Here is a 12,227-nt window from a genome sequence, read left to right as displayed (position 1 = left end):
AAACTAAGGAAAACTTAAAAAGCAGAGACTGAGCAGGATAGGGTTATTTTTTTTTTGAAGGACTTGTTAATCAGCCTTTCATCATAGTGATCTTACCTTTATATTTTTCAAATCAAATATGGTATTACGTGTCAGTGTCATTTCTTATTATGTGATAGTGACTTTAAATGCAATGAAAATAGTACCCAAAGCGGTAGTCAGTAAAACATATATTTTAAGATTGATACTAAAAATTTTTCTTCTCTTCCTTCAAGATCATGTGACTGACCTACTAAAATTTTACTTCACAAAGAACTCGTAGAGACTTCAGTTTATCACACTTTGCTCTCCATCTGTGACATTCATTTTCCATATTTTGATAGATACAGCATGAGTTCTAAAGAAAGTTGAAAATGATCTATTGACTGTTAGATTTGGATGGAAGGGTGATTTTCCACCTTTAAAAATGCCACTGTAATGTAAGTTAATGTAGTTTTGGAAATCACGAGGCACCCAGAAGTATTGCAGAGGTGGTGGCTTGGACCAAATTTCAGGAACTGATATAGTTACTGGAAAACAAACAGTTAGCTTTAAATTCATTTCCGTGAGATTCTGGGAGTATTCGTGTTTGCTTTATTACGCATACAAAAAAGATTCTGAGTGCATTTCAGTGTGTAGGTTCATTTAATGTATCCCAGGGAGTAGCATTTCATTCAGTGAACGTACTGTAGGAGTACTGTGTACCGTGCACAAAATGGACACTGAAAACTTTTGAGAAGTGGTAAGAAGGTTTGAGTCCTGTTTTCTTTTGACTTTAAAGTTTGCCAGACTGCTAGAGCCAAGATGACCTGTTAGGAGATGATGATTGATGAAGGGCTGTCGACTTGTTACAGTTAGAATGAACTGAAGTTGTAGAGGAATTTGTTCTCTGGGGTACTTAATCATTGTCCTGTTCTTACAGATATAATTCTTCTTGTATCCTGAGATTTCTAGCATGTTTGCTTGTCTAATCTCGCCATCCATCACTGTTGCTGCATTTGGGGAATCTTGTCGAGTCTAGAGCTCAATGATTTTGGGGCCCTAAGGCCCCTCATCGTTCGGGTAAGATCCTTGCAGTACTCACCAGATGGTTTGAGATCTCAAGATCCTTAAGGGTCTTAAGCCACACTCAGCACAGCAATTCAGTGAGAAACAGGTCCCTATCCTAATGCTTCTAGAACCCAGAAGTATTCATTGGAATATGTAAAAAGGGAGTTTTATACCTGACAAGCATGAACGGGACACATCCTTTCACAATGAACTTCCAGTCTCGTATTGATTTATCAGATGGATGTGCTTACAGTAGTAGTAGTAGTAGCAGCAGTATTTTTTGGGCTTCCATTTTGTGCAGTGTTCTGTCCTGGGCCCTTAGAAGTACAGAATAATAAAGTGAGTTTACACAAGGACCATATAGGGTATGTGTAGTTCAAGTATTTCAGTTCCATTGTCAAATCCCAAGTATGTCAATGCCATTTAAGGTAAAGGGAAAGGGTAGACAACATTCAAGAGAACTCTGACAAATATAATCAGAATACCATCATCCTCTTGCAACAGACTTGTGAACCAGATCCAAAGACCTGAAGCAGGTGTCTTTGCAAAGCTGATTCATAAGGGAGTGTATTACTCCCCTTCCCTTTGACACTGGTGCTTTCTTGTGCCACATTTCCTGGGGGCAATCAATTTTTGATTCCCAGTAACAGATTTTCCAGTTTGAGGATTACCCTTATTCTTTCCTTCTGGTTCTTTCAGGACCTACAGGGCTGGCACATCCCTTGAGAAGCCATATAATCTCTCTCCATCTCCAGGCAGAATTATTCCTAAACGGTTAGGCAAACCCAGTCTCTAGTCAGGCATTAGTGAAGTTAGTTTTCTTTACTGTGCTGTGGGGTCAGTGAATGTAAGAAAACAAACACTAAATTCCTTGTAGAAAAGGGAGGCAGTCTAAGAAGATAAGATAAAGAGCAGTTGTTGAAAGAGTTCTGGAATTTGTTCTGTTAGGTTGTAGTCAATTTTGATTTGGCTTTATTTGCCCTTAGAACTGAGTGCTGTTTTATCTGTATCTTTTAGTTGGCTGTTGTAAAATGACTGTTGAGCTACATACTACAAAGAAATACAAATGCATCTGTAAAGAGACCAAATTGAGACCAAATTTGCATGTTTGTAGATGACCACTACACACTGTTGTGATATTGGCTGTTGAGTGTGATTGGAAAAGACAGATGGATAGTGAGAGAAAGGCAGACAGAGAAGCAGCGTGGGTCAGTGGAAAGAGCACGGGCTTTGGAGTCAGAGGTCATGGGTTCAAATCCCAGCTCCGCCAATTGTCAGCTGTGTGACTTTGGGCAAATCACTTAACTTCTCTGTGCCTCAGTTACCTCATCTGTAAAATGGGGATTAAGACTGTGAGCCCCCCGTGGGACTACCTGATCACCTTGTAACCTCCCCAGTGCTTAGAACAGTGCTTTGCACATAGTAAGCGCTTAATAAATGCCATTATTATTATTATTATTATTATTATATAGAGATAGGGCAGGCAGAGCTAGAAGTTTTCACAGATTCTCATTACATACTGCTGATGTATGCTAAGTGCTAAGTACAGTAGTCTGTGTTCAGTACTCTGCACACAGTAAGTGCTCAATAAATTCTATTGATGAAGAGAAAGACAAGCAGAGGTGGAAAATAATAATAATAATAATAATAATGGCATTTATTAAGCACTTACTATGTGCAAAGCACTATTCTAAGCACTGGGTAGGTTACAAGCTGATCAGGTTGTCCCACAGGGGGCTCACAGTCTTAATCCCCATTTTACAGATGAGGGAACCAAGGCCCAGAGAAGTTAAGTGACTTGCCCAAAGTCACACAGCTGACAAGTGGCAGAGCCAGGATTTGAACCCATGAATTCTGACTCCAAAACCCGTGCCCTTTCCACTGAGCCACGCTGCTTCCAAAGGGAGCAAAGGGAAAAGGGAGAGAAAAGATGGGGGATGAACAGGGGAAGATGGGGAGAGGGAAAATTCAAGTGCTGTTAATACTTTAGAGGTTTCTAAAAGTCTTTTATCATTATCCTAATTTTAGAAAGGCACAACCCCTAAAATGTAGTGGGCAAATATACAACCACCACAGCTATATTTTATTTGAGAAGCCCTCACAAAATCAGACAATCTGGGTCTCATTTCAGTGATTTTGCCTAGGTATTTTAAACTATTTGTTGGAAGATGAAATACTGTTCTCAGCCCTTAATGGGGAGGGTGCAGTTGAATTGAGTGTCCCCTTTACTCAGTGCTAGGGTGGACAATGACCTGAGGTCATTAGCCAGCACCTCCCTGCTTGCTGATTGGGTTGCTAATTGGTTAGTTGGGAAGTGGGGTGGGGGAGGAAGGAGGAAATGGAGCAGAGGAGGGCTCCGTGAGATTGATCCCGCTGGGATTAGGTTAAAGAGAGACAAATTCTTGGGCAGACCAGCTCCAGAGCCAGGGGGTATTTCTTCTAGGAAAAGGAGGAAAACTCTCCAAATCTTACCATCTGAGTGCACTTTCCTTCCTGTACTTCTTTCCTAGCTGCCAACAGTGTGGCACAGAGGTTAACAAAATGTGACAGCTTTTTCCAGATATTTGACAGAATGCCTCCTTGCAGAGGTGTGGCCATTTATAAATATGCTGTGCCTCCGTTAGACTGCATGGAGGGTCTTGTGAAAGGGCTTCTCCTGCAAGAAGAAATACCGTTTTACTGTTCAGACACAGACTTCTTTCTGTTAGTTGTATTTCACCCACACCTATATGTCAGGCAGAGGATTTTCACTGACAGTTATGTTCTGTCCCTTTAGCATGGACAGCATGTCCCAAATATTTAAATGGAAATTCTTGGAAGACTTTTCTGTAGTTTCCATAGTTTCCATAGTTTATTTTATGACCAATTGCTAGAGGTAAAAATTCAAACTCATCTGGGAGCGTAGTTGGATATAATGTAAACATTGTAAGACTTGCCTTCAGATGTTAACTCTCTATAGGGCTCATTTTCAAGGACCATTAAAACTGTGTCTGGTGCGGATAATAAGATTAAAATTTTTTCCCAGGTAATAAATATTTTTATCATTTTAGCAGCAGCATAAAACAAAGAATGAACTTTTATTTTTCTGCTTCTTTTCTTGTCATTTTAGGGGTCCTGTCATGGGTCACATTTATGGCAAGCAGGTTATTGTAGAAGAGGTTGTTGGGTATGAGCATAATCATCACTCACGTGATGTCACCTCCAGCTGACCATACATTCCAGTTCATTTGGGACAATCTGAGAAACTTTTAGGCTGTTATAGGTGATTTCGTTAAAAAGTACAAATTAGTAGTATTTGTTGAGCACTTGGCCCATTGCAGAGGATTGTACTAAGCATTGTGCAGAGTTGGTAGGCATGTTCCTTGCCTACAGTAAGCGTACAGCCTAGAATAACAAGTGTTTTCAGCATTGGGATTATCTTTGGTTAAAGTATTGAGCCTGTTTTGCTCCAGCACTCAGATACTTTTGTCTGGGTTTCCACATATGTGGAATGTCAAGTTTCATAGCGTTCTAGGATTTGGAGTAAAAATGTTCAACAGCTGGGGGAATTTAACCCCACATATCCACTTGCCTGCCTGCTTTTCCCAAAAGAAGGGGGAAGCATGAAAGTTAGGGGTCTGATTCCAGTGTCATAGTTTTCAACTTACTCACTGTAACTTATAATTCTAAATCAGTGAACAAAGAACGGGAGTTCTTATGGATTTTTTTTTCAAAAGGAATGGGAAAGAGTTCTATCAGCATTTTATTAAGGGCTTAGTACAGTGCTTTGCATACAGTAAGCGCTCAATAAATATGATCTAATGAATTTGGCTCATTAGGGAAACAAGCCCAAATAGGGAATTGTTAGAATAACATCTCAATGTGTGAAAATAGAAAAAAGAAGCCAGGGGTTTCATTTAAACACTTTGGGCTGTACTGCTGTTGAAGTTGGATTATGGTGGGTAGCTATATATAGGGTTTTTAGGGGTTTTTGAAGATTTTTGGGGGTTAGAAAAATCTGTTTTTGTCCTGAACCCTCAGTGCTGAATGGTAATCTTAAATTAGTAGCAATTGTACCACTGAGCTTAAACAAGAAGTTGGGGGCCGTCTACCACTTACTCTGTTTCCAAGACCTTCCTGTTGTCAGTGTGTCTGTTTAAAAGGAACTGAGCATTTCAGATATTTTCCTGTTCTGCTAAAGGGGTGATGGCCCAGGGTGTGCAGCAGCCCCAGACTCCAGCGGTCAATGGGATCACTCACGGCTTCAAGGCTGTCCATCACCTCACCCCCTCCTACCTCACCTCCCTTCTCTCCTTCTACTGCCCAGCCCGCACACTCCGCTCCTCTGCCGCTAACCTCCTCACCGTACCTCGTTCTCGCCTGTCCTGCCGTCGACCCCTGGGGCCCACGTCCTTCCCCTGGCCTGGAATGCCCTCCCTCCACACATCCACCAAGCTAGCTCTCTTCCTCTCTTCGAAGCCCTACTGAGAGCTCACCTCCTCCAGGAGGCCTTCCCAGACTGAGCCCCCTTTTTCCTCTCCTCCTCCCCATCCCCCCCACCCTACCTCCTTCCCCTCCCCACAGCACTTGTATATATTTGTACAGATTTATTACTCTGTTTATTTTATTTGTATGTATTTACTATTCTATTTATTTTGTTAATGTGCATATAGCTTTAACTCTATGTGTTCCGATGATTTTGACACCTGTCTACATGTTTTGTTTTGTTGTTTGTCTCCCTCTTCTAGACTGTGAGCCTGTTGTTGGGTAGGGACCATCTCTATATGTTGCCGACTTGTACTTCCCAAGCACTTAGTACAGTGCTCTGCACACAGTAAGCACTTAATAAATACGATTGAATGAATGAATGACTGACTCCTGGCTCATTCAGGAGGCAGATACAGAGGAGCAGTCCATGTTAAAATAATAATGACACACACCAAGCACTGTCTTAAGCCCTGAGGTTGATAAGGAAAATCTGATTGGACACAGTCCTTGTCCTCTGTGGGGCTCATAGTAGAAGATGAAGAGAGAATGGGTATCTTATCCCCATTTTTCAAATAAGGAAACCAAGGAACAGAGAAGTTAAGTGATTGGCCCAAAGTCACACAGCAAGCCAGTAGTGGAGCTGGGACTAGGACCTGGGTCTGCTAGCTCCCAGTCCTGTGCTGTTTCCGTAGGCCACATGTCTTGTGTTTGGGATAGGGAAGGACTGATTTTTAGACCTACCACAGTGAATTGAACAAAGTGCTAGAGGCAGATCCCCTTCTCTAAGTGGCTAGAGTCAGTGCTAATAGTGCCTTGTAGGATATAGGAGGATTCCATGACTTAAAAAAAAATTTCCAACCCATTGCCTCATTTTCTTTGTATGGCCATGGCCAGCATGACATGACATTTTATGTTTCCATGGCTGTTTCTGAATCTGTCAGGCACTTCCCTGCTTCAAACACTGATATATGATTTATGAGGGAACAGATCAAAGTTTATGGAAATATCCCTTGAACTGGAAAGAGAAAAACCTCAAGTGAGCTGTTAGAAAGCTCTCAGTTGACCTGTTGGTCCCCAGGAGGGCCTGGCCACCTCAGTCAGGCCAGAGAATATGTCAAATGGAGAGAAATAGGTATCTCATTCATTTCAGGCCCTCTTTCTCCAGATCCTCAAATCCTGCTAAATTTAGCCAGTACTGTATACACATTGAATGAGGAATATCAGTTCTCTGTAACCCAAGGAAGAAGTTGTCATATATGTGAAGATGCTTGCCTCCTTTTACAGCCCAGAGTATAAACTCATTATATGAACTGCAGTTCAGATGAGGTATTTAACCCCTCGGAAGTCATTGGCACCAAGGAATTTAACACTGTCATCTGACCTTAAGCTCTTCCTGTTATCACTATTTTTAGCCATGTTGGGTGAGGGGAAGGAATGCCTAAAATATAATCGGTAGGGAAGAATCCGGAGGACAGCTGGAGACTGGGGAGTACATGCAAATGAATCATTTTTCTAGTTGTGTCAATGAGGATTCTGAAAACCTCACAAGAAAATGTGATTTCCGGGCAGGTACCTCTCCTTTTCTACTGTTTTGCTTCCTAATCTTGGTTCTGAACATTGTCACAAATGATTAAATGCAGGAGAAACAGGAAAACAGTTCTGAAATGTGACTTGGATGTTTTTTAATGAGCATGTAAAAGCTTTTCATGTGATCAACCTCCCCTAAGTGGTCACCCAGTGAAGATTAAAATCAATTTTACTGGTTTATTGCAGTCTAGGATGCATCCTTTTTAAAAGGAAGAGTTCTCCCCTCTTACTCCTACCTTCCAGTATAGTTCTTTGTTTAAAGATGAGCCTAATGGACTTCCTTACTAGGTAAAGAGCCCTGAAAGACTTTTGATCTGGCACAGGCAATCCATCAATAGTATTTCCCAAATCAATCAGTGGGAAGCAGAGTTGCCTAGTGGAAGGAGCATGGACTTGTGAGTCTAAGTATTGGGTTCTACTCCCTGTTCTTCCACTTGCCTGCCAAGTGATAGTGTTCACTTAACTTCTCTGTACATCAATTTCTTTATCTGGAAGGTGGAGATTTAAATAATAATAATAATAATAATAATAATAATAATGGTATTTGTTAAGTGCTTACTATATGCAGAGCACTGTTCTAAGTGCTGGGGCAGGATACAAGGTGATCAAGTTGTCCCACGTGGGGCTCACAGTCTTAATCTCCATTTTACAGATGAGGTAACTGAGGCTCAGAGAAGTTAAGTGACTTGCCCAAGGTCACACAGCAGACATGTGGCAGAGTTGGGATTCGAACCCATGACCTCTGACTCCAAAGCCCATGCTCTTTCCACTGAACCACGCTGTACCCACCTCCTCTTAGACTGTGAGCCCCATGTGGGATAGGGCAATCTGTTTATCTTTTATCTACCCAAATTATTAATACAATCAATCCTAGGAATATAACATTTAACAAATACTACAATTATTATTAAGGTGTTTATTGAGCACTTACTGTGTGCCGAGCACTGTACTAAGTACAATATAGTTCATAGACATGATGCCTGCTCTCAAGAAATTTATAATCTAGTGTCTACTCATTGCTGTACTCAGTGCAGAGAACTGTACTCAGTGCTTGGGAGAGTACCATATAATTAGTAGACATTATCTCTGCCCCTGAGGAGTTTACAGTATAGTGGGATATTCATTTAAATTACAGATAATAGATAATCAGTCAATAGTATTTATTGGGCACTTACTGCATGCAGAGCACTGTACTGGACTTGCCTGGGCGAATATAATAGAAGACATGATGTCTGCCCATATGGAGCCTATAATGTAGTGGGGGAATCAGTTATCAAAATAAATTGTAGATGTGGAAGTGGCCGAGTATAAAGTGAGAAGTGCTGTGGAACTGCTGGTGGAGTGAGTATCAACGTGCTTAAGGGGATACACTTCCAACTGCTTAGGCAATTCAGAAAGGAGGGTGAGTAGGGGAAATGAGAGCTTAGTCAGGGAAGATCTCTTGGAGGAGATGTGATTTTAGTAGGGATTTGAAGATAGGGAGAATGGTGGTTTTCTGGAAGGGTGGATGACCAAAAAGGGGATATGAAGTATACAAAGGTACCTCAGTTACCTCATCTATAAAATGGGGATTAAGACTGAGAGCCTTATGTGGGACAGAGACTGTGTCCAACCCGATTCTCTTACCCCTGTGCTTAGTACAGTGCCTGGCACATAGTAAGTACTTAACAAATAGCATTAAAAAGGGCAGTGGTGGGGAGGATTTTCCATTTGCAAGATTTTGCAAACTGTTGCTGTTCTTCAAATATATTTCAAAGATTTTTGAAGAGCTTTGTTAGATATGCAGTTCAGGTAGTTTTTCCAACAAAAACTGTCAGAACATTGTTCAATTTAGTCAGTTCAGTTGAAGGTTTCCTCACTTTTATCTTGGTAAAGACACAAGGTAGCTTATCTCGCCTTCATTATTTTTTTTTCCGGTTGCATTTCCTTTACTTTTTATCTTCCTCATTTTTATCCTTACATTCTGTTTTGTTGCTGTTGTTTCAGAGTGTTGAAGCAATTGTATTTCATCAAAATTACCTACATTTTAACGTTTAACATGTTTTTTTTTAAATTTTAAAAGCCCTTAGAAGCCAAGGCACATTTCTCCTTTACTGCTGCTAGATTTTTCTGTGTCCCTTTTGCTATTTCGCCACCCCCATTTTTGATTCTGGGGTTTTTGTTGAACGAATCCATTAATTGATATAATTCTAGCCATTCTCCCCTCTCAGGGTTGCACCTGGAGAGTTTCCAGTATTCTACCACTCTTGACTGTGGGAGGGAGAGTCAAGCAGAGGCATATCCATTCCATTCCTAGCTTGGGCAGTGGCTAGCGAGTGGAAAGCAATCTGCTACAAGTCAAAATTTACCTGTGCTGGACAGCAGTGGTATGGGAGAGAGTCAAGGTTAGAGACTCAAGCTTACTACACGGAAGGAGGCAATGATAACCCATTCCGTATTTTTACCAAGGAAACTGTATGAATACGGTACTAAAACGATTGCAGGTGGAGGTGGGGTGTTCTGGGAGAGATTGTGTCCTTGGACTCGCTACGGGTCTGAGGCGACTCGACAGCATAAGACTAGCCATTCTGGTTGTCATCCAGCTAAGCCCCAAATCATCCTTGATGGCTGCAGAGTTCTAAAAATGATGATTATCTCTGTGTACGTGGGTGTGTGTGTCTGTTCGTCTCTGTGTCCTGGGACGAGGAGGTAAAGGATAGATTGCAAGGTTTTTTGGATGTGGTGTCTTGGCTGCATTTCTTGGTTGTGCCTCCCCCCACCCCACCAAACAAAATGTAAAAATTTTCCTGGAGTGTTTTCTGTGTGGGCTTTGGGTGTTATCACTTAGCAGTATCAGCTGCATCAACAGAAATAGCATTTGTTAAATGCCAGCTTTGTGCTGAGCTATGTACTAAGTGATGAAAAGCGATTTTTTAGCATCAGCCCCATGAGCGGTGCTGTCCTAGTGCTGTACCAAGCAAGATGAGCAGATATGGTCACTGTGTTTACAGCCTGAGAGACAGTGTAGACTCAGTCTTTCACTGTGACATCAATTTGACTAATTTCAGTGTCTAAGCAGAATATAATTTTAAGACTGTGAGCCCCATGTGGGACAGGAACTGTGTCCAACCTGATTATCTTGTATCTATCCCAGCACTTAGTACTGTGCTTGGCACATAGTAAGTAATTAGAATTACCATGATAATCAACTAAATGGCACAGGCAGGAGCTATACTTCCTTCTAGGTATTTGTTTCGGCCTGCAAAGTGCAGACTTTATTTTCTTGTGTAATAGCCCCCACCACATAATTCCCTTCCCTTTCCCAGTTTTTGAGGAAGAGCTAAGATTATTTTTTGTGAGCAGTGATGGCACTACATGCAGAGGAAGGGTCACAGATCCAGGTGTATAGGTTTCCTTTCTGTATGCCAGAGAGAGAGAGAGAGAGAGAGAGGGAGAGAGCGAGTGAGCGAGCGAGCATTCTTGTGGGCTGTTCCCATAATTCATTGAGTGCCTGTTGTATGCAATAGTCTATGAGACATTGCCATAGAATTGGGTGCCCTTTTACCTTTCTTTTCTTTCTCTCCTCCTTTCCTCCTTTTTTTTCTTCTTTTTCCTCCCACTCTCCTTATTGCTGAACTTAATTCCTTGGGTAATAGCCCTTCCCTTCCCTGTTTCTTATCTGAAGAAATTATGCAAAAGTGGGGCAATTATGCGATTAAATTCAGTGTACTTAATGTAGAAAGAAGATTATAGGTTCTAGGTTACCTGGATTCATGCAGTCTGGCCTGGATTTACTGTAAAGGTTCTGGGCTTCTCCGGGGACAAAGAGGAGGCACAGAGTTCTAGCGGCAACTGCTCAGTGCTGGCTCTGATAGCTTCGAGGGAGGAAAGAAGTGGAATAGTGGATTGGACTTGTTGGGAAGGTAGGATAGGGAAAAAGAAGAGGGGGAAGGGGAACAGGGTTAAGGAGGAAAGGGGAAGCAAAAGCAGGTGGTAAGGGGAAAATGACAGATAGAATAGAGAGTGAAAAGCAAAATGGAGGAGGCCTGTGTAAGGAAGAGAAAGAATAGAAAATAGGAAGAATGGGGAAGGGCAAAAAGTTATGTAAGAACAGAGAAATGTAGGGGAACATTGACAGGAGAAAGAAAAGGTTAGTGCATTGGGGAAAGGAGGAGAGGTGGGAGAAGAGAGTAGGAGGGAAACCGGCCAGGGAAGAGGAGGGAAGGAACATAAACAGGAACCAGGAGACCCCAAAGGACCTGAGCGACCCAGTAGCCTCCCGGAGACCAAAAAAGTAGAAAAAGGGGACGTAAAGGGCATTGTGGAGGGGAGAGAGGTAGCCACCTGTACGATGAAGATAGCAGGAGCAAAGGGGTGGGCAGAGAAGGGGCCAAATCTTTAACTGTCTGCCAATTCTTAACTTGCAGCCCTTATCCCCCAAATAGTTAACCTGAAAACAAAGATTGGGTGTAATGCTAGCTGTTGAAAGCAAGTGGGGCTGGGATTCAAGTGTGAGTCAGTAATTTCAGTCTTTTGAGAGCAAATTCTATTTACTGGAACCACATATGACCTAAGCCCTGAACCTACAGCTGCCTAGCTAATTCTGCTGTCCAGAACTCTGAGGGCACCAGAAATGCACCCCAGGAGCGACCAAGAAGAAGGCAACCTCTCTTAGCTCTCAGCTTTGCATTCCGCTTGAAGAGGTTACAGCCTTCAAATAGGGATCACTCCCGGGGGCAGCAACTGCTTGGGATGCTGTGTGCTGTGCTCCTCTAAAGCACTCCCCTCTGAAGCACCCCAAGGAGATATTGAAGGGTGGTAATTAGTTAAGCTAGGTACTGAGTACAGTGCACTATACTAAAGCACTCGGGATGGATTAAGGGTAGAAATCACTTGGACCCTGGCTCCGGGCAACCTCCTTTAGCCCTTTGCCCACCATAGCCCACCTCTGGGTGCCATCTCCCATTGGCTGTCTGCAAGGCAGGGGGCACATTCTTCTCCCTCATCCCCTTCACTTTGGTCCATGTCGGCATCTCTAAAGGAACATGAGAGGTCGTCCTCTTTTGGGGTATAGAATTGAGCTCATTATGGCTATTGAAGGATATGAACAAAAAGCTATTCTCATT

The 12,227-nt window shown here is 42.2% G+C and overlaps 1 protein-coding gene and 1 non-coding gene across 3 annotated transcripts in view; both read left to right on the top strand.

Moving 5' to 3' along the window:
- Nucleotides 1-12,227, top strand: part of STK39 (serine/threonine kinase 39) — a 218,150-nt gene that overhangs the window by 39,385 nt on the left and 166,538 nt on the right. The gene's annotated exons all lie outside the window — the stretch shown is intronic.
- Nucleotides 9,323-9,460, top strand: LOC119932617. The gene has a single exon (XR_005452363.1). It is a non-coding gene; the product is annotated as a small nucleolar RNA SNORA7 (small nucleolar RNA).

This window comes from Tachyglossus aculeatus, chromosome 9 (assembly GCF_015852505.1).
Source record: "Tachyglossus aculeatus isolate mTacAcu1 chromosome 9, mTacAcu1.pri, whole genome shotgun sequence".
Classification (NCBI taxonomy): Eukaryota; Metazoa; Chordata; class Mammalia; order Monotremata; family Tachyglossidae; genus Tachyglossus; species Tachyglossus aculeatus.
Note: the sequence above shows the minus strand (reverse complement) of the source record. Positions and strands in the feature narration are given on the sequence as shown.